This window comes from Macaca thibetana, chromosome 18, assembly GCF_024542745.1.
Source record: "Macaca thibetana thibetana isolate TM-01 chromosome 18, ASM2454274v1, whole genome shotgun sequence".
Taxonomy (NCBI): domain Eukaryota; kingdom Metazoa; phylum Chordata; class Mammalia; order Primates; family Cercopithecidae; genus Macaca; species Macaca thibetana.
In genome coordinates, this window is record NC_065595.1 from 449,584 (window position 1) to 473,959 (window position 24,376).

Genomic DNA, 24,376 nt, shown 5'->3' on the forward strand with positions numbered 1-24,376 from the left:
ACGAGCCGCGTCCACTTGGTCTTCTAAGTGCTTTTTGAACATTTCTAAATCGCAGAGAAAAGGTGAAAGGATCCCTTTAGCTGTCGGTAGTTTGGGCAGCTCTTTCCATGATTTTTAAACCCACAGTGAGAAAAACATTTTATGCTGTGACCAGGAGCACACAAAACTAACCGCACAATGTGTGAAATGCTCTTACTTTCTGTCGATTCCATCTCACTACGAAAACGCAAGTCACATCCACAAATCATCATTTCCAAAACTTCTCAGACATGAGCGTCATGTAGGATATGTGCTAAGAATCAATTCCAGGCCCACCCTAACCCACCACCTGGAACTCCCGGAGAAGGGGTCCCCAGAGTCCCCGGCGAAGTGGCTTCCCGTTAACGAGGTGATGAGTGTGAAGGGAAACGCGGGCAATGAAGTCATCCACGTGAGGGCGGAGACACGGGTGAGAGAACCCCCTGCTGGGGCACAGGAGCCCCTCTGTGCCCTGCACCCGGAAGCTGAGCCAGGAACAGCTAGGACCACACAGCCTTTGCCACTGCGCTAATCCTGTGCAAGAATACATTTGTCTCTTCGAGCTAGAATTTAGTAAAAACTGCTGCCACATTCAGATCAGCCTGAAGGTTTCTGAAGCTCCACTGGGCCCCATAATTCTAGCCTTTGATTTCATGCGCTCACTACCCACGTCTAATCTAAGGTTTAAACTCCATCGCTTAACTATCCGAGAAGGTTAAAAATATCCAGAAGGCCATTAAACTCTGGGAACTGCCTCAGAGGCCTCCCGGGCCTAGCGTGTGCGTCCCCTCCTTCCCGGGGCCTGGGTGAAGGGTGGGTGGTGTGGGGCAGGTGTGGCCCCTCCACAGGCCCCAGCTGAGGAAACCTAGTAGGGATGGAGGACCTGGACCTGCTGGACTGAGACACGAGGATCCCCTCGGGGGAGAGGAGGACGCTGGCGAGGCCTGAGGCCTTCACAGGTACCAGTTCTCACAGTCTCGGCTTCCTTAATTGACTAAGGCAACATAAAGGTCTTCTGCGCTATTTTTACATTACATTTCAATCAGTCTTTTTCTATATTCACAATCAAACTAAAATAGTGCATGCTTTTTTTTTTGAGGGAATGTATTACTGATTTTGACACAGATCAGAGCATCATCATTCAGTCCAACCCTCTCATCTGATGCGGCGGGAATCAGAGATCACCAGTTAAAGCCCTGCCCAGCATCTCTCGGCTGCCTGTGACATCCGTATGGCTGTCTGCAGAGGGAGGTTGTCTGATAGTTCACGGTGCCTCAACAGCACGGAGCTCCTCGTGGCCAGACCGTTGGCAGCTGCCTGGCGTGGTCTCCCGTCTCATGAAAAGGCTGAACCGGCTGTTGATAAGATTCCTGTTAGCAATTCCATGAGTCTGGGTGAACTCCTGGCCCCGCCAGGGACCCATTTTGACTTGGCATTTGCTTTGGGTGCTCCTCGCCGTGATTCCCCAAGCAGACCTGTCCCTACAAACCAGACTGCGGGTGAGCGGAGCCTGCGGGTGCCCACGGAACACACCAGGCCGACTGCAAGCACAGGAACCATCCCACCTCCCGTCTGCTCAGCGCCGACCGCCAGGGGAAGGAACTGCTGAGGCTCCTGCAGGAAAGTCACGGCTGCGAAGGAGCCAGTGCTGTGTTTCTCCGACACCAGCAAGGACCCTGAGTGCCTCCCACACGGAGAGGCGGGGTGCATGTCTTGTCAGAGGCAGGCTCCCATTCAGCCGGTTTAGGGGGCCGAGATCCGGCCTCCCAAGCCTCATCTGAGGAAGGGGGTCTTAAATACCCTGGGTCACCGTCCGCCCTCGTTGGGCTCCTCCCCACAGGCTGGGCCGCCTGATGGCAGCCCCCGTTTCTGTCTGAGCAACCTCACAAGCAGCAAGGGCTCCTTTCCTCACCACCAAGAACATCCCTGACCAAGTGTTAGCCCTAAGATGTCCCCATTCCTCAAAAAATTACCCCCCCACCCGTGGACAGGCGCGCAGTGCTCAGACACAGGTGGCCGTCCCTGGATGCCCTGCGTGTCCTCGTCCTGCAGGCCCTGCCACCGCTCCCGGCCCGCAGAGCTCATGCCTGGCGGCACAGCCCCATCTGCTCCCTTCACTCCCGCCCCCACGCCTGCTAGGGCTGCAGAGCGACGCGCCTCCCACAGAAGCAGCCCTCCGTTCTCGCTGCCCTCCAGGTGCCTGCCTGAGACCCACTTCTTCCGGAAAACCAGCCCCCAGTCATCAGACAAAAGAACAACAAAGCTGCGCAGATCCTCCCGAGACATTCAGAACCCAAGCACCTGTTTTTCACCAGGGCAAAACCCACCACACTATCGTTTCGGACCGGCCTGTTCCTACCAGCATGATCCATGAGTGGAGGCACCTGCACCTGTGACTACAGCCATGCAGCCTCAGCCGCCCGCTGGGCAGAAACCCCGAATCACAGATCGGCTACCCGCCCCCCACATACTTCCTGTGCGCCTGGCACAGGCAGGGCTCAGCCAGGCGCTGAAAAGGGAAGCTGAGCAGCCTCCTGCCCGTGGCAGCTGAGAACTCACTTCCCTCCTTTTCTTCTCATGCCTACGAAAACACCATTTTTTCCCTTAAATTATCGAAATCTCAAGATTTAAAACACACTTTTGCAAAGTGGAATATAACTATTGGCACTGGCCTTGGACAGACCTGGAAGTTGTTTTTGTCACCTCTCCCCAGGGAAGATGCGGACACAGCAACCCTTCGTGACAACAGTGTATAGTCCCGAGAACGTGACAGCCAAGGTGACCTCATCCCCAGAATGTACCACAACGCCCCCCAAATTCCCAGACTGAGAGGGCTCGGCAATCCCATCCCACTGACGGACTAGGAATTGCTAAGGAAGAAGCTTCGGAGGCCAACTGTGTAGCCTGTACCAGCCCAGAGAACAAGGGTGGGGGAGGAGGGTTCCCGCTTCTACGGACCTGCTGGGGGTCTCGGGAAGCCTCCTGGACTCTCAGCAGAACGAAAACCGCCCAGGGCTGAGGCCGTGCCCCTGTGGCATGTGGCCCGCGGGGTCACCCAGCTGTCTGGGCAGGGCTGAGGGTGGAACAGCCTCTCCACTTAATCACTCCGAGATCTCCCAACTGGGTCAAAATCCATTATTGACAACCTGCCTGCCTGGAGCACACGCGGAAGCCAGAGGACTTCCCGGAATGCTCCAGGCAGGTGGAATTGTTCCCAGCCCCCTTGGAGGAGGTGACAGAGGGGTCCCCGCAACCCCTGCTGTGTGGGGAGACCTCGGGAGCCAGGAGCGCGGGCGGCGGCTCCACTGGTCACCCCGAAATCGCAGGACGCCCCAGGGTCTCCGGGACTCGTGGGTTTGGGAGAACGTTCGCGACGCGGAGCGGGCCCTGTTCACCTGCCGGACGCCCCCTACGTCCGTCCGAACCCGGGAGCCCCGCAGCAGGGACCCTCCTCGTCCCCAGTGACCACCGTCTGGACAGGGCTGCGCTCGGCGGGCAAGGCTGGGAGCCCCCCGGACGGGAGGACGCGGCGCACGGGCTTCGAGTTTGCAGATTTCGCGGTTGCGGGAGCTGAGCTGGGTCTTCTCTCCCCCAATTCGGGCCGCGTCCCTGCGGGTCGAGGAGGCAGACGTGGGGGCGCGGTCGTGTGTCCGAGGGGGAGTGGGGCGTTCATCTCCGGGAAGAAGGGGGACCGGGAAAGGCAAAGCGCGCCGAGCGTTCGCCCACCCCCGCCCTCTCTCCGCGCGAGCCGGGTGCGCCCCCAGCCGAGCCGGGGCGGGCGCCGGGAGAGTCGGGTTTTCCGAGACCCGCGCCCCTTCCTCGCCTTCCGCTCACCCGGGCTCCCGCAGGACCAGCGCGGACAGACGGGGCGATGTGCGGCCGAGACTTCCATCCACGCGCGCGGCGCGGCCAGACCCGCGAGCGCCTCCGGCCAGGCGCCCTCCCCCGACCCCCGGACTCCCGGCGCTGAGCAGGAGGGGGCGGCACCAGCCCCGCCCCGCCCGGAGCCGCCCCGGTCCCCTTGGCCGAAATGGGGGGATTCCAAGGTCCCCTCCCACCCTCCCGCGCCCGCGCGCACCGCGCGCCCCGAGAAGAAGCTGCGCGCGGAACCATCGGACAAGAGCCCGCGACCCCCGGCTCACCGCCCACTGCGGCCCCGGCTCCTTCGCCGCGGACCCCCCACCCTCGGCCCCACGGCGCGCGCAACTTTACCTGCGGTCCAGACTCCGCGAGCTGCTGACTCCGCTTACCCAGCTGGCGGCCTCCTCGGGGCGGAGCGCGGCGTCTCTGGAGCCGGCATCCCAGACTCCGGCACCGCCCCGCGCACCGCCCCCGTCCCGGCCTTCGGTGGCGCGGCGCCCCCTCGCGACATCCGAGGGTCCCCAGGGGCGAGCCGACCCCTTACCGGGTCTGGAGCGGGGGCCACGTCCACCTGGAGGAAGCATGGAGCCCACCCAGCTGCCCTTGGGGCGCAGGAGGCCCGGGCCCCACTCTGCACTCCGCACCCACCAGCGCACGCCCTGGCGGGCACACACGCTCACACTCACATAGGTGTACACTCACATCGACAATCGGTGCAACTCACACACTCCCTGCCACAGTCATAATCACACTCACACAGGTGCACACTCTCACATAAACAATCATAACTTCACACTCACACAGGTGCACACTGACTCTCACATACACACTCAACTTCATTCACAGGCACATGCATACACACACTCATAACCATATTCACCCAGGCACACATGGACACACACACGTGCACATTCACATAGACAATCCGTGCAACTCACTCACTGCCACACTCATAATCACACACAGATGCACACTCACATCGGCAATCCGTGCAACTCACACACTCACTGCCACACTCATAATCACACACACAGGTGCACACTCTCACATAGTTTCATAACCCTAGTCATTAACGCACATGCATACACACACTCGTAACCACATTCATTCAGGCACTCATGGACACATGCACACACACACTTGCATACACACACACTCACACTGTGGTCATTCCAGAGGCACAGGCTGCCTGCTGCCTGCTGTGACCACTCCCAAGCAGCCTCTGAGGTACACGGGAAGAGATGAGGAACCCGGCCCAAGACTCTGGAAGGACAGGACTGTGGGTTTTGAGTCAACAGCCAAGGCACTTCTGGTGGAGCGGATCCCCAGGAGACGCCAGCTGTGAGGATTCCGGACGCGTCTGTGGGATGGATCCTGGAGCCGCAGCGGAGCCTCTAGTGTGTGGATGTTTCTCATTTGCATCCACAAAAAGGAAGTGTTCCTCTACAGCTCCAGCCAGAGCACCAGGGCTTGGAAGGGAATATTTTCTCCATGGAAACATCTACCAGATTCAGAGCAGGAGGTGCCTGCACTGCTGTCCCTGAAAGGGCAGAGGCTGCCTTTTTTTGGGGGGGCGGGCAACTGGTGGTTAGCAGAGGCCTTTGAGACTGAGCAGAGCTGCCCCGGGGACATTGCTCTGAAGGTCCAGTGGACGTTTGCAGCTGCAGGAGGCAGAACCAACCAGGACCCCTTGATCACAGAAGCCCCTGTTAAACACACTCGTTAGAAAAGTAAACAAGATAACAGATCGCTCTGTGTGTGCCTGGCACGCGGGGGTTGCCCCATAGCTGGTGGTTTGGATGTGGGGGGTCTGAAGGGTTTCTCAGGCTGCGCATTCTCTGACCTCAGTCTATTCTTCTTGGCCCGGTTCAGCCCTGGCGCCTCTTTCAGACCCTGCACCTTGACCCAGTCTCTGGTGGCTGTGACCGTGCAGAGTGCAGCCAGCCCATCACCTCTCTTTTGCAGACTCTATACCTCTACTGATCCAACCAAAATGCTCACCAGCCTTTCCAGGCACCACATCACATTTCAGACAGCCCTGGCTTGCTAGTCAACTTAAAGCTCTAGGTCTGTGCAGTTGTTGGTTTATTTTTCCCCATGAGTTTCTGCTTCTTGATTCTTTAAAAGTCTAGGTTTTGTATATTACAATTTGTCCCTAGTACATTGTATTTCACTAGTTTTTATGAGGTTAAACTTTTTCATGAGTCTTGTCAGATGTTTCAGAATCTTAATTCTGTTATTCAGCTTATTAGCTTCCTTCTCATCTGAAGCCATTGGAAAACTGCTAAGTGGAGCTGGGCCATCCAAATCATCAGTATAATTCATGTTTCCAAAAGAAGGGGTCACACCAGCAAGCCCGGGTCCCTGACTGCTGCCCCGATGCCAGCCACGGCTCCACTCCCACCCTGCTGGTTCATTTCCCATTTTGTTTGGGAGGATGTCGTGGAGACTTTCAGAAATCAAAATACAATGAATCGGGCATCCAAACTAGTAAATCTGCCAATATCACACACAAAAAAGACAGCAAATAATGTGGTCTGTTTAATAAGTTTTTTTAGTATTGGCTAATATCCACCAATCTGGGGGATGGGGCGAAGTATGACCCCTCGGTCCTGGAGCGGGGAAGGGTCTGTGTACCCTGGACCAAGTTCCTAACGCGTGGTGCCTCAGTTTCCTTGTCTATAATAGCAGAACACGTGTTGCTGTTTTACTAATTAAATGAGACAATGCTAGTACATATCTGGCTCACGGCAAACAAATGATCGTCATTATTTTAGGTGCTTGCAAAACCCATCACAATCTGGAATGTTTCCAGAATGTTGAGACACTGAACATATCTGCAAACTGAGTCTTGAAAATGGGACCTGGGACTTAGAGCGAGGACGCAGCGCGGTATCCTGCCCAAGGGCAGTTCGCCCCTGCACCGCGTGGGGGTGAAACACGTCCCTTGACAGGCGATTTGTACAACCCAGTTCTTTCCCCCTGTGATCCTGTAAATCGGTCCCGTGTCTCTCGGATGTGGGCAGGTCTTGTGTGTGTTTTTCTCCCCCTGTGATCCCGTCAATCGGTCCCGTGTCTTTCAGATGTGGACAGGCCTCGCGAGAGTTTCCCTCCCGCTGTTGTCCTGTAAATTGGTCCCGTGTCTCTGGGACGTGGCCTCGTGTGTGTTCCTCGTAACTCATCTCTGTTCTCTTCTTGTATCCCTAAGCCACAGACTTCCTCACCGTGTGTGTCTCCTTCCCGTTCATGGTTCCTGTTGCTCCGTCTCTGAACGTTGGATGTTTCACACGTTCCCTTTCTTCTTCTAATTGTTGTTGACAGCGGAGTTAGGCAGACACTGAGGGTGTTGGGCCTTCCAGCTGCTCAGGTCCCAGGACCCCTGCACTGTAGGTGTCCTAAGAAAGCGCCGGTGATGGGCTGCAAGGACACAAGGATGCGGGGACAGGCCACAGAAGGTGGGACTCGCTCCGTTCCATGCTCATGACCCCCCTTTCTAAATCACACACTCACTGTCACACTCACAATCACACTCACACAGGTGCACACTCACATCGGCAATCTGTGCAACTCACACACTCACTGCCACACTCACGCACATGCATGCACACACTCATAACCACATTCATCCAAGCACACATGGACACACTCGTACACACGTGCACGCTCACACACACTCTCGCACTGTGGTGATCCCAGAGGCACGGGTCCCAGGTGATGTGCCTGCACCTTCCTGTAGCTTCTCTTTTACGAAAAGAACAGACTCTTTAAGATGTTTTCTGTCTGTAACACACGCTCATTGTAGAAAATGTGTGAACTTTTTGTGAAAAACACAAAGAAGAAAATAATAAATCACTTCTAACTCCCATCTTCAACATCCAAACTTATCCCTGTTAACAGTTTGACACCTAAACACTTTGGTCTCGTTTGTTGTTGTTGTTGTTGTTGTTGTTGTTGTTTTGAGACAGGGTCTTGTTCTGTGGCCCAGGCTAGAGTGCAGTGGTACGATCATAGCACCTCCTGGGCTCAAGTGATCCTCCCACCTCAGCTTCCTGCCTAGCTGGGACCACAGGTGTGCCACCACACTCAGAGAATTTGGTTAGTTTTTGGGGAGACACAGTCTCACTATGTGGCCCAGGTTGGTCTTGAACTCCTAGGCCCAGACAATCCTCCTGCCTTAGCTTCCCGAAGTGCTGGCTTACCAGGTAAGAGCCACTGTGCCTGGCCTACTTTGGTCATTTTTTATGTAAAAATAATTTTTGGTTTATGATACAAAAATTGCATCATAAATACACACTGGGCAGGGTACACACACTGCACAGAAGGAAATGCACACTTTCCATTTTTTCCAGTCTCCAACACCATTTTAAACAGAGCTCCATCCTGAGGATGCTGTCACACTTTAACTTATTTGACATTGATGTTTTCTCCAGTTTTTCACCGCCATAAAATTCTCTGCCATAAACATCTTCACAGACAAATCTTGACCCACTTTCTTGACTGTGGTGACATTGCTGAATCCCAACCAATGTATTGTTAGAGGAAAATCCTTAGTGTGAACATTAAAATTGAAATTTTATTTTTTCAAAAAAATAGGCACAGTGGCTCCTTTTTGTAATCCCAGCATTTTGGGAGGCTGAGGCAGGAGGATCGTTTGAGCCCAGGATTTCAAGACCAACCTGGGCAATATAGCAAAACTCCGTCTCTAAAAAAAAAAAAAAAAAAAAAAAAAAAAATTGAAAAATTGTCTGAATGTGGTGGCACATCCCTGTAATATTAGCTACTTGGGAGGGTGAGGTGGGAGGATCACTTAAGTCCTAGGAGTTGGAGGCTACAGTGAGCTGTGGTCATACCACTGGACACCAGCCTGGGTGACAGAGAGAGGCCCTGTTTCAAAAAAAAAACAGAAAATAAAAAATAAAGAAAAGAAAAGGAGGAAAGGAAGAAAAGAAAAGGAATAGTGAGCTTGTGTGTCCACGGGCTTATCTGTCTTGGGTGCTAAGCCTCTTGGGCAGGGGCACCTTCATATATGTGTCCTTGGGCCTCGGCATGGGCCGGGCTCTGAAGCATGTCGTCGGCAAGCATCCACTGAAGGCGGAAATGAGGAAGTGGGTGGGACTGTCATAAACTTAGATGTCAAACTACTTTCTTTACTATAAGTTTCCAAATTAGTCATTTTCTTCTAGATAGTTACTACAATTTTCATTTCTTGGCTGATTTTCAAAATAAGATGATACATGCTGTGGCTTTTCCGAGATAGAATTGACACCTACAAGTCACCCATTTAAGTTGCACCGTTCAGTGGCTTTTCATTTACGCAGCGCGTGTACAGCCATTGCTACATCCATTTTATTTTATTTTATTTTATTTTTTTTTTTTTGAGACGGAGTCTGGCTCTGTCACCCAGGCTGGAGTGCAGTGGCGCGATCTCGGCTCACTGCAAGCTCCGCCTCCCGGGTTTACGCCATTCTCCTGCCTCAGCCTCCCGAGTAGCTGGGACTACAGGCGCCCGCCACCTCGCCCGGCTAGTTTTTTGTATTTTTTAGTAGAGACGGGGTTTCACCGTGTTAGCCAGGATGGTCTCGATCTCCTGACCTCGTGATCCGCCCGTCTCGGCCTCCCAAAGTGCTGGGATTACAGGCTTGAGCCACCGCGCCCAGCCGCTACATCCATTTTAAAGCATTTTCACCACCCCACCGGCAAACCTGTGTCCCTCGGCCCTCCCAACCTCCGCCCACTCCCTTCCCTGTGCGTGGTACTGAGGGGACTGGGGAATCCGCCTTCTGCAGTGCGGGAGGAGCTCCCACGGACGTCGGCCCCTGGGCTTCTGTCCGTCTTTTGGACGCGTTCATTCTTCTGTGCCTCTGCCTGGCTCTCTGCTCTCTCCCTTCTTTTCTGTTTCTTCTTCATGGGAGATTGGGGCCCGTTTCTGGCATCTGCAGCCTCCTCTCTGCATGCGAGGGGAAGAGGCCGTGCGTGGAGGGGCTTCTGGTCCACTGGGTGGCCGTTCCAAACGCTCATCCTCCTGTTTCCAGTCCCTGATGTCTCACGTGCGTTTGTAGCGTGGTCGGTGTCTGTGCGGTTCCCCCGGTGCCTGCAGGCTCGTCCCTCTCCCAGGAGGCTCCCGGTGGGTGCTGCCCTGGCGCCTCCTCTCAGTGCCAACCGGCTTTGACAGCAGACACTTCACCTCACAGGAAACATAGGGTATCTCTGGGGCTTTCTCAGGCTTCCTCCTGTGTTCATTACTTTAATCTCTACCCTAAATTCCCTAACTCTACATTTACTGTTACTCTATTTCCTCATCTGAACTTGAGCTCCAGGTGGGAAGCCGTCCACTGAAACAAGCACACGTTCACTCCACGAGTCGCCGTCTGCCGAGTGCACTCTTGGCGAGGGAGACGACTCTGCTCTGGGGTCTCGGACCCACGTGTGGTGCAGAGGATAAGACCACCTTCCGCTCAGCTAATAGATGTGCTCCTGAAATCTGGGTAAATTCAGACGCTGGAAGTGGATTGAAACGTAAACACGTCGCTGGTGGGCTCTCTGACCAACGGGTCTGCATGCCAGATTCTTTTGTAATGTAAGCAGTTGCGTTCTTACCGAGCTGTTGGCAAGGGAGGAGTTTTATATGCTGAGTTATCTCAGCCCGGGGGGCATCTGAGCAGTGACCTGCGCCTTCTGTGATCACTTCCTCCCCTCTTGCTGCATGTGGTTGAGGCCAGCAAGCAATGCCGTGCGGTTTTTGTATTTGTGAACGTTTATAATCAGTGTCCTTAATGGACAGCTTACATAACACTTCCCGATAGTGCCTTTGCTATTATGAAACGTTCCCGATGCAGTGAGCAGCCAGCGCTTCCTCCGAACATCTCATCGTTTCGTTTAAACCCACAGCGGAATGCAGACGTCCTTTCTGTCTCTGTCGGTTTTGTGCTGTGAATGTAACATTCCATTTCACTACTGTCACAGTTCTGGGAAATGGCCTTGGATTTGATGAGAACACCCCTGTAAGTTATTTGCACTGCCCAGCCCTGCACCGTGTGCTGTGAACGGTTGTGGGTGCCTGGGGCTTCCTTTGCCCCCAAATTACTTGGCATCCATGACATTCTGAATAGAGGTATTTCTCTTTTGTGAATAGAGTGGTTTACTTTTATGCAGTTCAATAAATATTTGTTCACATGTTGCGTGAAGCACGTACCCAGCGCTGTGTGCCGGGCACTGCAGTGCCTGAAAATGCACCAGACACAGCTTCCCTGGAGAGGCTGGAAAACTCTGTGGAAGGAGGCAACACCCTACGTAACTAGCTGCATTAAAAGCCACACGCGGGAACGGTATGTCGATACGACCCAAGACCTGGAGGTGCTGTTGTTGCTCAGGAAAGACGATGGCCCGACAGTGTCAGCTCATCCTGTAAAACGTGCTTTAAATTCTACCAAAAACACAAGCCGCCCCAGCCCCCGACTTCCATCTCCACAGAAAACTTGCTCAGATCATAGAGGCAGGAGGCAGCGCTGAGAAAGAGGGAGAATCAGAGGGCGAATGGAGGGAGAAAGTGCTAGAGAGAGAGAATGAGAGGGAGGGAGAGACAACCAAAACGGAGAGAGAGAGAGGGGGATGCGGTGGGGGGCAGGGAGGGAAAGAGGAGAGAGAGACAGGGAGGGAGGGAGGGAGGGAAGGACACAGTCCCCTCTGTCCCCCAAACCCCGTTAGAGCAAGGAACCATTCTCAGATGAATAACAAGCCGCAGGCATCTTGGCCTGCCTTGGAAGCAGCCATCTTCCTGATAGCAGGTCAGTGCATCGGAGCAGGTGCATGGCGAGAACAGGTGTTTCCTGCAAGTGACAGTGAGGATGGCGCGGAAGAGGCTCAGCGGGTGAAGCAGAAAGTAAGGGACTCAGCCACCCACAACAGTGGTGGCCCAGCCTCCTGGGATGGGACTGGGTTTTGGGTCTGCGTGTGGGGACCACGCTTCGGGGTCTGTGTGGCTTCTCCCTAACTGTAAAAGACTAGCCTCTTCCTCCACCCCCGAATCCGGGGCGCACTGGGCCAGCACAGCAGCCCCTACAGGTCTGCGCTCGGTCTTCCCCTGTCTCCCGCCTCCTGTTCACCGCTTCAGACTCTCCAGCTTCTCCCAGAAGACGCCACTCCCCGGGAGGCGCACAGTCCTTTGTGTGCTCATCTTTTAAACATACGCTGCCTCTCCCTCCCTGAGTGGCAAGACCACTGCCTATAAGGACATGTGCATTTCAGGCAGAACGCGCTTAGGATGGGAGGCTTCCTGCATGCGCTGCCGCCTCGCACCCGTGTTAACAGAGCCCTTGCACCGCATCCTCAGAAGGCCCCGCCACGCTCTTGTGTCTCCTTCCCGTTCGTTCTTGCAGGGCAGCTCAGGCACTCGGGGCTTTTGGCGGTGCTCTGCTGGGGGGCGGGATCACTAGTCCCCGGGGCCCGGGGTGAAAGCAGGGGTGCCCTGGTCTGACCACACCAGTCTGCGGCCTTGCCCCTGCCCATGGTGAGAACCGCAACTCCACAGCGGGCGCCATGGAGCCGGGCTCCCCGGGACAAGGAGGGGCACGGATGTCCCTCTCCTGCGCACAGGAGGCACCTCTGAGCAATTTAGGAATTTCCGTACTTCTTATGAGACTGGAGTCTGGTCATGGCCTCTGGAATACCAAGGACAAGACAAGGTCCCTGCGCAAAAAGCCTGGGAGGCTGCTCCCGACGTGGCCCGGGAATTTCCCGCAGCGGCCCCTGTGGAGGCTCCTGTCCCCGCCAGCGTCCAGCCCGCGAGTCCCCTTCCTCATTCTGCCTCTCGCGTGTGCACCGCGCTGTGCGCCTGAGGCTCTAAGGCCCTGTCCGTGGATGCGCTGCTTTCCCTGCGGGGCGCCTGAGTCAGCCAGGCTCCAGGGCCTCCTGTGCCGCTCAGCGCAGCGCTCGGCCTGTTCGTGTCCTGCCCCCGCGGCGGGGGGCGTGCGGGACCCCCTGAGAGCAGCGGAGCCGTGGCGTTTCCATCCTGGGAGGACGCGGGGATTCCGTGGGAGGCGCCTCACTCTACAGATGCCGCGGCGAGCCCGCCCGTGCTGCTGACTCACACCCGTGTGTGCCTGTGTGCCCAGGTCTGTGGGATGGGAGTGCATGTGCGAGTGTGCATGTATGTGCACGTGAGTGTGAGCGAATGTGTGCATGTGTTCATGTGTGTGTGGGTGCGTGTGCATGCATGTGCATGTGAGTGTGCATGTATGTGTGTGTATGCATGAGTGCGTGGATGTCCCTGTGTGAGCGTGTGCATGTGCGTACATGCGTATTAGTGTATGTGTGTGCGTGTCTGCATGCATGTCCATGTGAGTGCGTGCATGTGTGCGTGTGTGTGTGCGTGTGTGGGTGCGTGGGTGCATGCATGTCCATGTGAGTGCGTGCATGTGTGCGTGTGTGTGTGCATGTGTGTGGGTGCATGAGTGTGCATGTGTGTGTATGCGTGTGTGTGCGTGTGAGTGCATGCATGTGTGCCTGTGTGAGCGTGTGCATGGCTACATGCGTATGTGTAGGTGTGTACGTGCATGTGTATGGTGTATGTGTATGCATGTAGGAGTGCGTGCGTGTGTCGTGTGTGAGTGGGTGTGTGCATGCATGTTCATGTGTGTGCACGTGTGTGAGCGTGCATGTGTGTGTATGTGTGAGTGTGCATATATGTGCGTGCTCTATCTCCTCGCCACGCCCCAGTGTGTGCAGGACCGGAGCCAGGCGCCCTCCCGAAGCCTGGGCTGGCGTTTGCGCGGTGCCGCTCGCCACGCTGTCTGTGAGAGAAGCCCGGGGGCCTGCACCTGCCCTGTCCAACCACTGGGGCTCCGGTCCCCAGAACACAGAGGCCCTGAGCCGGCCGACACAGCATCCCATAGGGACCCTGGGACCGCCGCCCGGGGGTACCCATGAGGAGGAAAGGCCGAGGAAGAGACGCCCCTGCTCCTGGGCGTGGCCGGGAAGGGCGGGGCGGTTCCCTGGGGGGGGTGGGAGGTGGTGGTGGGGGGGTGGGAGGTGGTGGTGGGGGGGTGGGAGGTGGTGGTGGGGGGGTGGGAGGTGGTGGTGGTGGGGGGGGGGAGGTGGTGGTGGGGGGGTGGGAGGTGGAGAGGGCGGAGGTGGTTCGCACAGGGCAGACCCACCTACGGCTTGGGTGCGACCCCGGGTGTTCCGAAGAAACGGGTTAATTTTACCTTTCATTAGCAAACCGGCCATATTATTTCTAAGGGGGCGGGGGCTGCCGTCGGGATGTGATCCCAGTGTTTTCTCTCCCTCGGGAATCTCCTGGGTGGAAGCCACTTTGACTCCCTTGGAGGAAGGAGCCCCCTCCCCAGCGCCCCCCTGGAGAAGGGCTGGGTCCGGCGGCCCGCGGCGGAGCGGGGGTTGTGCGGAGTCCCACGCGCAGGGTCCCATCCACCCGAGGAAAAGGGGCTTCCTCAGAAAAACCCACAAAGGCAACGGGGGCGGCAGCTGAGCCTCGTCCGAGCCGGGCCTGCTGGACGGGAGCGCGGGGCAGGCGGGCAAAGGCCGTGCAGCCGCCGCGGAGGAAACGCGCCCCTCTGCGTCCTGGAGCGGGTCCACCGGGCGGGCCGGGCCTGGGCTGTGCGCGAGGATCTGCTGCGCTGCGGGACGCGGCTCGGGGGCGTCTGCGGCCCCCCAGGAGGGACCCCGGAGGCCGCGGGTTGGGCCGGGCTCCCACGTGGCGGCCCCGACTCTGAGCACCGGGCGAGCCTTGTGCGCCGCGGAGACCCGCGTCCCCCACACCCGGACCCCGCGCTCCTGGGGCGGCCTCCGCCTGCGTCCGCCTCCCCCGGGTCCGGGAAGCGCCCGCCCCGCTGCACAGACCCCGGCGTCTCCTCCCCGGCTGGGCCGCCTTGTCAGGATAAGACGTTCTAAATTAGCCTGTGCTCCGGGAGTGTTTGAGCGGCTCCTTCACCGAGGACTAAAATAAAAGTGACAAAAAATGTAAATATCGAACATTTGAAAAAACTGTTCAAGCTCACTTATAATTAAAGAATGCAAATGAAAACAAGGGCGCTTTTCCTATAAAATCAGGCAAGTATCTTCTAACTGTCCGGCTCTCCGGTTCTGAAATTCCCTCCTAAGGAAATAAACGAGAGCCGGAGAAGCTTCGGTGCGAGAACGTTACCAGGCATCGCATCCACAGTATTGAAAACCTGGGAATCGTGGAGATGTCCAGCCGCAGGGGCCTGGATGGAGTTCGGCCTTCTTCGGGGTTCGACCACGTGGTACACGGGGTGCACGCGGCCCCTGGGGGGTCTCTGAAGACAATTCTGCCCCGGGCACCGCTCAGGACGCTCAGGTGAAAGGCTGGATGGAAACCGCACATCTGCGGATGCTGACCCAGGTCATCCGCGCTCCCCGGTCCACCTGCGGCTCCACCTTGGAGAACCCGCCTGGCTTTTCCGTAAGCTTCACACTCGTCCAAAACCCGGGATTTGTGCGATTCGCGGCTGAGGGCTGCTGGATGCCTTGAGGCTTTCTGGGCACCTAAGCAGGCCTCTCACACTAAGCAGGAAAACAGGAGGCGAAGTCACACCGGTCCCACGTTGCATTTGAGGGATTCCGATTCCCCTTTCTGCTTCCTGGTATTTTCCATATTTTCTACAAACAACTTGTCTAACTTAGACAGTCATAAAACGTGGAAAGCATACGACTTACAGAGAGGGGACCCTGGCCGCTCTGTGGTCTCTGTCCCTGAAGTCACATTCTCTGGGATAGGAGGAGCCGCTCACCTCGTCAAACCTTTCGGGTTTAAGCTGTGAAAGCTGCTGATTTGCCCCAGCGGCATTTTACAAGCAGGTTATTTCACAACTTTGTAAGATACTGAGAATTTAAAGTGCTGCTCCTGACCACAGAGCAACCGAGTGAATAAAGTTAAACAGAAAGACCCTAATTTTCAGACTTCCTCACATTAAAAAAAGGAAGGGGAAGGAAGGAAAAATAATTCTAGTTGATGTATTTCCAACTTCAGATAAAAGAATCATGGGCTTTGCAAAACACCTCCCATTCGCCTGGTAGGCTACTAGACGGTGAGGATTTTATTTTTATATCTATAGTTTGTCCCTTTACTTTGAGCCCCTGGCTTAAACCAGGCCATGGGGCACATGCCCTCTCCCTGTGTCTGGCACTGCTGCCCCGTCCTGGCCCTGCCCAGGCAGGTGCTTGCACAGGGAGACAGAGGCCAATGGCTCCAAAGCTCCATCTTAGTGACTCCAGTGAAGAGAAAGTTGTGGCCAAACTCACTGGCTGGTGTGGCTCAGGCGCCGTGTCCTCAAGGATGGCTATTGTGGCCAGGGGCACGAACGACCCTGGGGAACCAGGCTGAGAACCGGGGCGGCGGTGGTCAGGTCTGGCCGAGCCCCGTATTGTGGGGCCCCATGGGGAATAGCACTGTGGCCTGTGACAGCTCAGTGCCAGGGACTTGACCCAGTGACGCCAGGCCGGGCTCTCCCTCCTCAGCATGGCGCGTGGGCCTTTGGCTGGGCTTCCCCACACGGGCGTTCTGTGCATCTCCGGGTGCCAGCGGCAGGCCTGCCCCACCCGCTCGATGCCAGTGGGCCCCCACCCCGCCATGCTGTGCAATCAGAACTGCCTCCGGGCATTGCCAGTGCCCCTGGGGTGGGGCGAGGGCAGCGTTGACCTGAGGGGAACGTGCACCCTGCATGTCCACCCCAAACTGTGTTAAAATAAAGAAAATCGGGCTGCTTCAGAGCTGAAAGGAGATTTTAGTTGCGTCTACTTAATCTTAGAAGTCATCTGGTCCCTTCTCATCTCACAGGTGAGGAAGGCTTAGTAAGGCCTCAGATACAGTTTAGAGGAATAGAAAAGGCAAAACCCTGTTCATGTTCATTGTTTGGGGCTGAATATTCATGGCCACGAAGGAGAATGTGATTCTGACAGGTTCAGAGAGGGTGCGGCCAGCTCACCAGAGAAAACAGGTTCAGAGGGTGCAGCCGGCTAGGAGCTGCCAAGCAGCCCCCACCAGGCTCTCTGGCAGGCAGCGGCAGCCCCCAGAGGGAACGGGCTCTGACCATCCTCCAAATTCCCAGCCCCCAAAACGGGAATTGCAGGGGCTAAAAATAGAGATGTGGGCTGTTATGAACATAGCTCATCTCCCTTCTTCAAGCTGAATAATTCCAATTCTGTCAGCAATTCTTCATGAGATTTATCTGCCAACACTTGAGTAATCCATGTGGCTGTGGCTTAAGTCCGCCCTGAGTGTTCCCACGCTGTTAAGTTGTGGGGTCCAGAGCAGGACCCAGCACTTAAAATTCTTGCAGCGTTACTGCTGGTGCCCTGGGAAGGGAACACAAGTTTCTGTAGCGTCTGCGTACGGCGGATGCCATCAGGAACGGGGAAAGGGGAGTGTGTGGTCGCTTGGCCGGGGGCCACTCCCGCTCATCCTTGTGGAGCCCAAGCCGATGCCCCAGCCGCTTCGACTCAGATGTCAGCCAAGCCGTGAATCCGGGACTCTCTGCCTCATGGTGCGTCAGTGGCTCAAACCCACCCTGGAAACACCGTTTGTCCGCAGGGACACAGGCATTCATTTTTATTCACTGAAGAGCTTTCCCTAGTTACCCCCTCAGTCCAGGGCCATGTGCTGAGCTGCGACAAAGAGGGTCTCCGCGATCGAGGTGTTTCCGCTCGTACACGGGAGACGGCACAGAGATGGGTGGCAGGTGTGACCACGCGGGAGATGGCACAGAGACATGTGACAGGTGTGACCACGCGGGAGACGGCACAGAGACGGGTGACAGGTGTGACCACGCAGGAGACGGCACAGAGACAGGTGACAGGCGTGACACCATGTGGGAGATGGTGCAGAGGCAGGTGGCAGGCGTGACCGCACGGGGAGGCGTGGTGTGCACAGCAGCCAAGGGCAGGTTGCACACCCTATGGGGGACCGGCCCCAGTGAGAGGCACAAAGCATTTAAAGGCAACTTTGAACCCATACGCGGGGAGGGCTTCACTTCCAAATTCTTTCTTTTGGGTGAAGCAGTGGGAGGGAAGAGGGGTTGGTTTTCTCGAAACTTGGCTCCCGTTTGTCATTCCCTTATCAGCCACTGAGTTCATCTTTTCTCCACTACAACCCCAGTGCTCGCCTGTCACAGGTCCCAAAGTTACCAGGCTGCCATCAGCCTTGGCCCTCGTTCCCACCCAGCTCGCTGACTGTCTCCGCTTCTTCCCCTGTGCGTCGCCCCAGTGCCTCCACGTGATGTCAAGGGGCCGGTCACCTTTTTGTAACCTGCTTGTAGGACACACTGGGTAACACCGAGCGTATAGACGCTCTTCCCCAGTCTATGCCCCAGGTTAAAGATGTCGTCATCCTTGTGATGTCGTTCTTATGATGTCATCCTTGTGACGTCATCATGTGTGATGTCATCCTGTGGAACAGGCATGTCATAGTGCCATGGACAGGCGCCACTGCTTGCGGGGGTCTGAGGATGCCGCGGTTTGCCTGCAGGCTGCTTTTGCTGCCCGTTGCCCCATCTTCTCCCTCCCCCTCCTCCCCCAGCAGTGTGCATTTTCCCATCTATTGTCAGAAGCGGGAAACGCAGGCAACCAGGTGAGCCCTCCTCCCCCAGCAGTGTGCATTTTCCCATCTATTATCAGAAGCGGGAAACGCAGGCACCAGGTGAGCCCTCCTCCCCCAGCAGTGTGCATTTTCCCATCTATTGTCAGAAGCGGGAAACGCAGGCACCAGGTGAGCCCTCCTCCCCCAGCAGTGTGCATTTTCCCATCTATTGTCAGAAGCGGGAAACGCAGGCACCAGGTGAGCCCTCCTCCCCCAGCAGTGTGCATTTTCCCATCTATTGTCAGAAGCGGGAAACGCAGGCACCAGGTGAGCCCTCCTCCCCCAGCAGTGTGCATTTTCCCATCTATTGTCAGAAGCGGGAAACGCAGGCACCAGGTGAGGCATCACAAGCGCAGACTTTTCCTTAGTAACTGGCAAGAAGCTGATTCCAAGTTTGCTTTGCATACAAATGTCTGCTTGTTGGACGGTGAGATAAATATCAACAAGCAGCAGCTTTAAAAAGATCACTTTAGTTGGAGGGAATTTTTGAGGTTTCCCAGTATTCATCAGCTCTGAGGCCTGAGCTTAGCTCCACGCACGCCCCGTGACACGTGGCCCCCCCGGTACTGCAGGAGCCACACCTCGGGAACCCAGCTTCTCGCAGAGACACGCGGTAGGAAGCCCAGGTGCGTTTAGATGCCCACCAGAGATTTTCTTTTTTCCTTGATTATTATTTTTTTTTTGAGACAAGAGTCTTGCTCTGTTGCCCAGGCTGGAGGGCAGTGACGCGATCTCGGCTCACTGCAAGCTCCGCCTCCCGGGTTCACACCATTCTCCTGCCTCAGCCTCCTGAGTAGCTGGGACTACAGGTGCCCACCGCCATGCCTGGCTAATTGTGTGTGTGTGTGTGTTTCCAGTAGAGACGGGGTTTCACCGTGTTAGCCAGGACGGTCTCAATCTCCTGACCGCGTGATCTGCCCACCTCGGCCTCCCACAGTGCTGGGATGACAGGTGTGAGCCGCCGCGCCCGGCCGCCCCACAGAGATTTCAAAGGGATCAAGCCTTGCCGATCAGGTGGCACGCTGCTGCCAAGTGGGCTGGGCTTTGGGTCTGGGCTTTCCTAGCGGGAGCAGCAGGGCCAGGCGGAGCCCACGGGGATGGCGCGGGAGCCACCTGCCAGCCCGGCCTGCAGCTCCCAGTGACACTGGACGAGGCCCAGTAGACGCCGGGTGGGAAACGGAGGACGGCCACCACGCGCCACCCACAGAGGGCTCTGCGCCCGCAGCAGGGGGTCTCCACCCACACCACCCAGGGGCGAAGCTCAGCCTCATGCTGCCGCCAGGGACACAGGCTCGGAAAGCAGGAAGATCTACCTGTGCCAGGGCTGAGAGGAGCCAGGAGGAGCTGCTCCATCACCCGCCAGCCGACGGCACCCCAGGGTGGCTCTGAAGCCTGAGTCATTCACTGTACGTGTTTTGAAAGGGGAGACTTCGGTGAAGCGTCGTTTATTCGAGGGACCACGATGGCCTCGTGTGTTTGCTTGTCTGGTTCAGTGTACGGGTATGAAGGGCCCATCCCATGCAGGGCCTGGGGCTGCTTGCTGGGGGGCCGTGAGACCTCAGGGCATCTACACCCGGGCACAACACTCACAGCTTATAGAGAACAGGCAGGTCAACGTGACCGCGGCCAACACTTGATTCTGGAAACGGTCACCTGGGGAGCCGTCGCCAGGCCGCAGAGTCGGCGTTTCAGCCCGAGAGGGAAGCCGCGTGCTGGGGGCGGAAGCCCGGCGTCTGAACTGTTCCCCTGCCCACATATTTTACTATATTTGCTGTGGAATCACAGGAAATTTCTTTACCCCTCAACACTTATGAACCGGACATTATCAGGACCAACACTTAAAAGGCTCTGCAGCTTTTCAAACAGGTACAGAGAGTGACGGTGGGCGCCGCAAGACGCTGGCGAGGGCCGCTGGGGAAACTCCAGCAGGTGCAGCGACCAGGGAGACGTTGGCCACTGATGAGAAAAAAATGCCAAAGGCTGCTATAGCTTTAAAATGTGGGGTTTTGTTGTTGTTGTTTGTGTCAAATTGGACTCTGGCCAAGTTATAAGGGGGAACATTTGAATTTTACAAGGAAATGCAACAGCCCTCTGGATTTAGAGTAACACCAGGGCTCGTGGGAGACGATATGAAGCACACAGAGGGAGAAGGTCCCTCCTGAGATGCCCTTTGTACAAAACCCGAGTGGGATTTAAAGATCCCCGCATTCCCGCATCTGTTACGGTGGAAGACGCGCCCTGGAGTGCCACGTGCCCTGCCAGACAGCGGGGCCTGGGCCACCATTGGTGCTCCCAGAAGTCTCCAGGCCTTTCCCTCAAGGATAAGCTTCATTGATGCTTAGCTGGGACTTCCTTCCCCGGCACGGAGGGCACCGTGGGGAGACGAGGAATGCTGGGAGCCAGTCCCGGCTCTGCCTCCTCCCGGCCGTCCCCCCACCAGGCGTGCCCAACGTGAGGAGTTGGTGTGGAGGCCGGGGCTGCACGCTTGGCACAGGATTGAGGAGAAAGGTCACAGAGGAGGTGGTGTGCGGTTCTCAGGGCCCGGGCCTCGGCGAGATGTCTCCGGACCAGCAGGGACAGGAGGTCCCTTAATTTGCAAAGGCAGCCTTCGAGCAGCTCCAGTTTTCAAGGACGTGATGCTTTATGCCACGAGGCGGCTGTTTATTTGGTTCTGAAACAGGGACCTTGCTCGCTGGATTAGCCCCGGCCAGGCGCTTGGTGGCCATGGTGCCAACTCCAGGGAGGGCGCAGGTCAAGCCGTGGTCATTTTGGAGCCGGGCCTAGCAGCACAGCGGTGACGCCAGCACCAATGGTGACGCACCTTTTCCTGCTTGACCTGGGAGTGACGGGTGGATCGCCACACTCAGATGAAACCCTGAAGGAAACAGTCTGGAGGCTGAAGGCTCTCAGGCTCGCCGTTATAACCGGTTTGCATGTTTCATATCAGGTAATCACACAGCAAATATTCTTGGGGAATTCTGTTTACATACAGATTTCTTTATAATTCTTACCATTTGCTTAATACATATGTGCATGTGTGAGTGTACTGGAAATACCTGAAAACGTGTAATGAGCTTCCTAGGGAGAAAAAGGAGGGCAAATTGAGATGCAGATGAGAGAAGGGGGCGCTGCCACTCTGGCCTCCCTGCCTGGCAGTGAAATGTGGACCCTCACCCACCGTTCAGCATCTTGTCTTTCATTTTGTTTATTTGTTTATTTTTTTGACTCCACATCTCACTCTTTCACTTAGGCTGGAGTGCAGGGATGTGATTACGGCTCACTTCCGCCTCGAACTCCCAGGCTCGAGCAATCCTCTCACCCCAGCCTCCCAAGTAGTTGGGACTACATGTGTGTACCACCACGCCCGGCTAGCCTATTTATTTTTGTAGAGATGGGGTCTCACCATGTTGCCTGGGCTGGCCTTGAGCTCTCAGACTCAAGTGATCTGCCCGCCTTGGCCTCCCACAGTGCTGGGATTACAGGCGTCAGCTCCCACAGTGCTGGGATTACAGGCGTCAGCTCCCACAGTGCTGGGATTATGGCGTGAACCACTGTGCATGGCCAGGACTTAGGATTTTTAAGTGACTAATGGGGTCCCAGTCCAGGAAGCCCCTGCCCAGCATTAAAGGGCAGCCTCCGGAGGGTGGGCTCAGCAGGGCCTAAGATGCAGGAAGCAAATTCGTGGCTGGACCAGGGCAGACGGTGATCCAGGTGCACCCGGCCAGCACTGATGTTCATAGCAGTCGCTGCTCCTTCCTTCCCAAGGCTGGATCCAGGGTGCTCCCTCCCAACCCTCCAGCTTCTTCAGTGCCCAGAGCTGAGTCCTCTCAAGTCATGGCCAGTGTCTGTGCTTGGCCTTCCCGGACGGCCTCTGGCTCCGGATTCTGGTGCCCAGGTGACCCCTTCCTTTTGTAAAGACCCACCTGGATTTCCATTCCTGTGCGTCTCCTCCGACCTCCAAGTCTGGGCCCGTGCGTGGGGGAGTGACGTCAGTTTTTTTCTTGCCCTAAACCGCCCCTTCTCATAGGACCAGCACCTCCCTTTGGAAATCACTTCTTCTCCATTAAACCACACGTTTTCAGTGGCAGAGGACTCTGATTGGCCCAAGGATGGCTGACAAAAGGCTTTTAAACCATGGCGGAGGCTGAGGCCCCGGGCTTTGGAGTCTGTGCGGGGACCTGACAACATGCACTGCATGATGGGGTCTTCCGATGGCTACACGGCCTTGCGTGCCCCTGGGGGCTCGTGGGCGGCGCGCGTCGGGTGATGACCAGGCAGATGCTTCTGTCTGGGGGACACCCGGCAGGGTGACTGCTGGCTGCAGCCGTTCCACAACCTGGGCGCTGTTCCAGAGGGCTTTACTGTTGCTACAGGCTGCTGTGCCACTCACGGAGGGGGTGTGGGCTGTTTCAACCCACCCACAGCACTTTTCTGAAGAGTTGGAGGGACTTCCATCAAGAACTCGAAATGAAGCCACACACGGATTTTCAGAGCCCATGGCTGGCGATCAGCCCACCGACCCCACGTGACTGAACGGGAGAATGGCCGGGAACGTGTGTCATCATGTTTGCTTCCGAGCCGAGGGGGACGTGGATCCCTTGAGACAAAAACCACGCCACACGCGGCTCAGGGGGCCGGGTCCAGGAATCATCGTTTAAAACGCACATATGTATTTATAATGTAACATATGCAAACAAATTTAAGTTCCTATGTGCGTGGGTGTCATATTTATATCTTTTTCTGTTGCTGAAATGGAAAACCACAGCTAAATGCATACATCTCTAGCTTCTGCTATCTTCAGCATACACCTTTTTAAAAATACCTGATCTCTTTGACATACTTCACATAACAGGTTTTTTAAAGACAATGCACTTCGAAACAAGAACCCCTTATTGTTACTCTGTGGGCTGTTCTGATGAAGGTGCTCAGGTTTTCTTCTCTCTCCTTAGGTTCTGTCCCCAGACAGCTCCTGGGAGCTGCAGCCCTGAGGAGCTTTGTCTCTGGACACTTGGTTCTGCACCGTCCCTGCAGGGGGTCTGGGGCCACCCCACCTGCCCACTGTCTGACTAAACCACACAGAAGGTTAAGCAGCAAATTCGAGGCTCCCTCCTCGGAGATGCCTTTTGAAGTAAGACTCAGGAACTCAGGCCAAGCGATCAGAGGCCCTGGGTCGCGCGGCCGCGAGTGCTTCTTGGAGCCGATGAGCACAGAATCAGTGTCGTGGGATCGTGGAGCAGGCCTCTACCTCTGCATCAGGACTCAGGGCTCAGCAGGGACAGGGAGCACGGCGGCGCCACGCACGGCAGCAGGGCAACTGTGGCGGCTCCAGTCCAGAGAGTGCGGCCTCAGCCTCAACCTCAGGCCCACGCACTGCCTGTCAGCTGTGTGGACTCCTAATCAGGTAAGAGTTGGAGAGTCAGGAATCTGGGGAGAAGAGCTCGTGCCCCCGCCCTCCTCCGGGCAGACCTGGAGCTGCTAGTGCTTCAACAGGCTCGTACCTCGAGGGAGCACCACCCCGGCCTTGGCAGTGATGAGGCTGCCCAGCCGCACGGGGAGGTCACGGACCAGAGAAGTCACGGAGGGCAAGGCTGTGGGGAGCAGGAGAAATGAGAAGCGTCTGGAGCAAGCGTTTCTGAAATCAGGAAGGGACAGGAGCATGGAGGAAGAAAAGCGGGAACTTGTAGAAAAGAACCAAAGACAGACACAGCTGCAGAGAGGTTTGGCCTCTGCACGCAGGCGCACAACCTTTTCATTCCTGTCTTCGTATTAAATATAGTTTTCCCAGGCTATCCAACCCAGAGGACAGCTAACGCTCGAATGTGAACAGCTGTACGGTGTGAGGCTCACCTACACGGCACAGACCCCACTGACACTCCCCACAATATCCAC

At 56.3% G+C, this 24,376-nt stretch overlaps 3 protein-coding genes across 6 annotated transcripts in view; all 3 read right to left on the minus strand.

The window, feature by feature from the left end:
- The window catches only part of KCNG2 (potassium voltage-gated channel modifier subfamily G member 2), an 82,205-nt gene extending 77,920 nt beyond the window's left edge, over positions 1–4,285 (minus strand). The window contains exon 1 of the mRNA XM_050768218.1: positions 4,231–4,285. The gene's annotated coding sequence lies outside the window, so the exon portion shown is untranslated. The remainder of the gene's footprint in view (positions 1–4,230) is intronic.
- Positions 1–24,376, minus strand: part of RBFA (ribosome binding factor A) — a 252,019-nt gene that overhangs the window by 223,248 nt on the left and 4,395 nt on the right. The gene's annotated exons all lie outside the window — the stretch shown is intronic.
- Positions 1–24,376, minus strand: part of HSBP1L1 (heat shock factor binding protein 1 like 1) — a 414,139-nt gene that overhangs the window by 156,125 nt on the left and 233,638 nt on the right. The gene's annotated exons all lie outside the window — the stretch shown is intronic.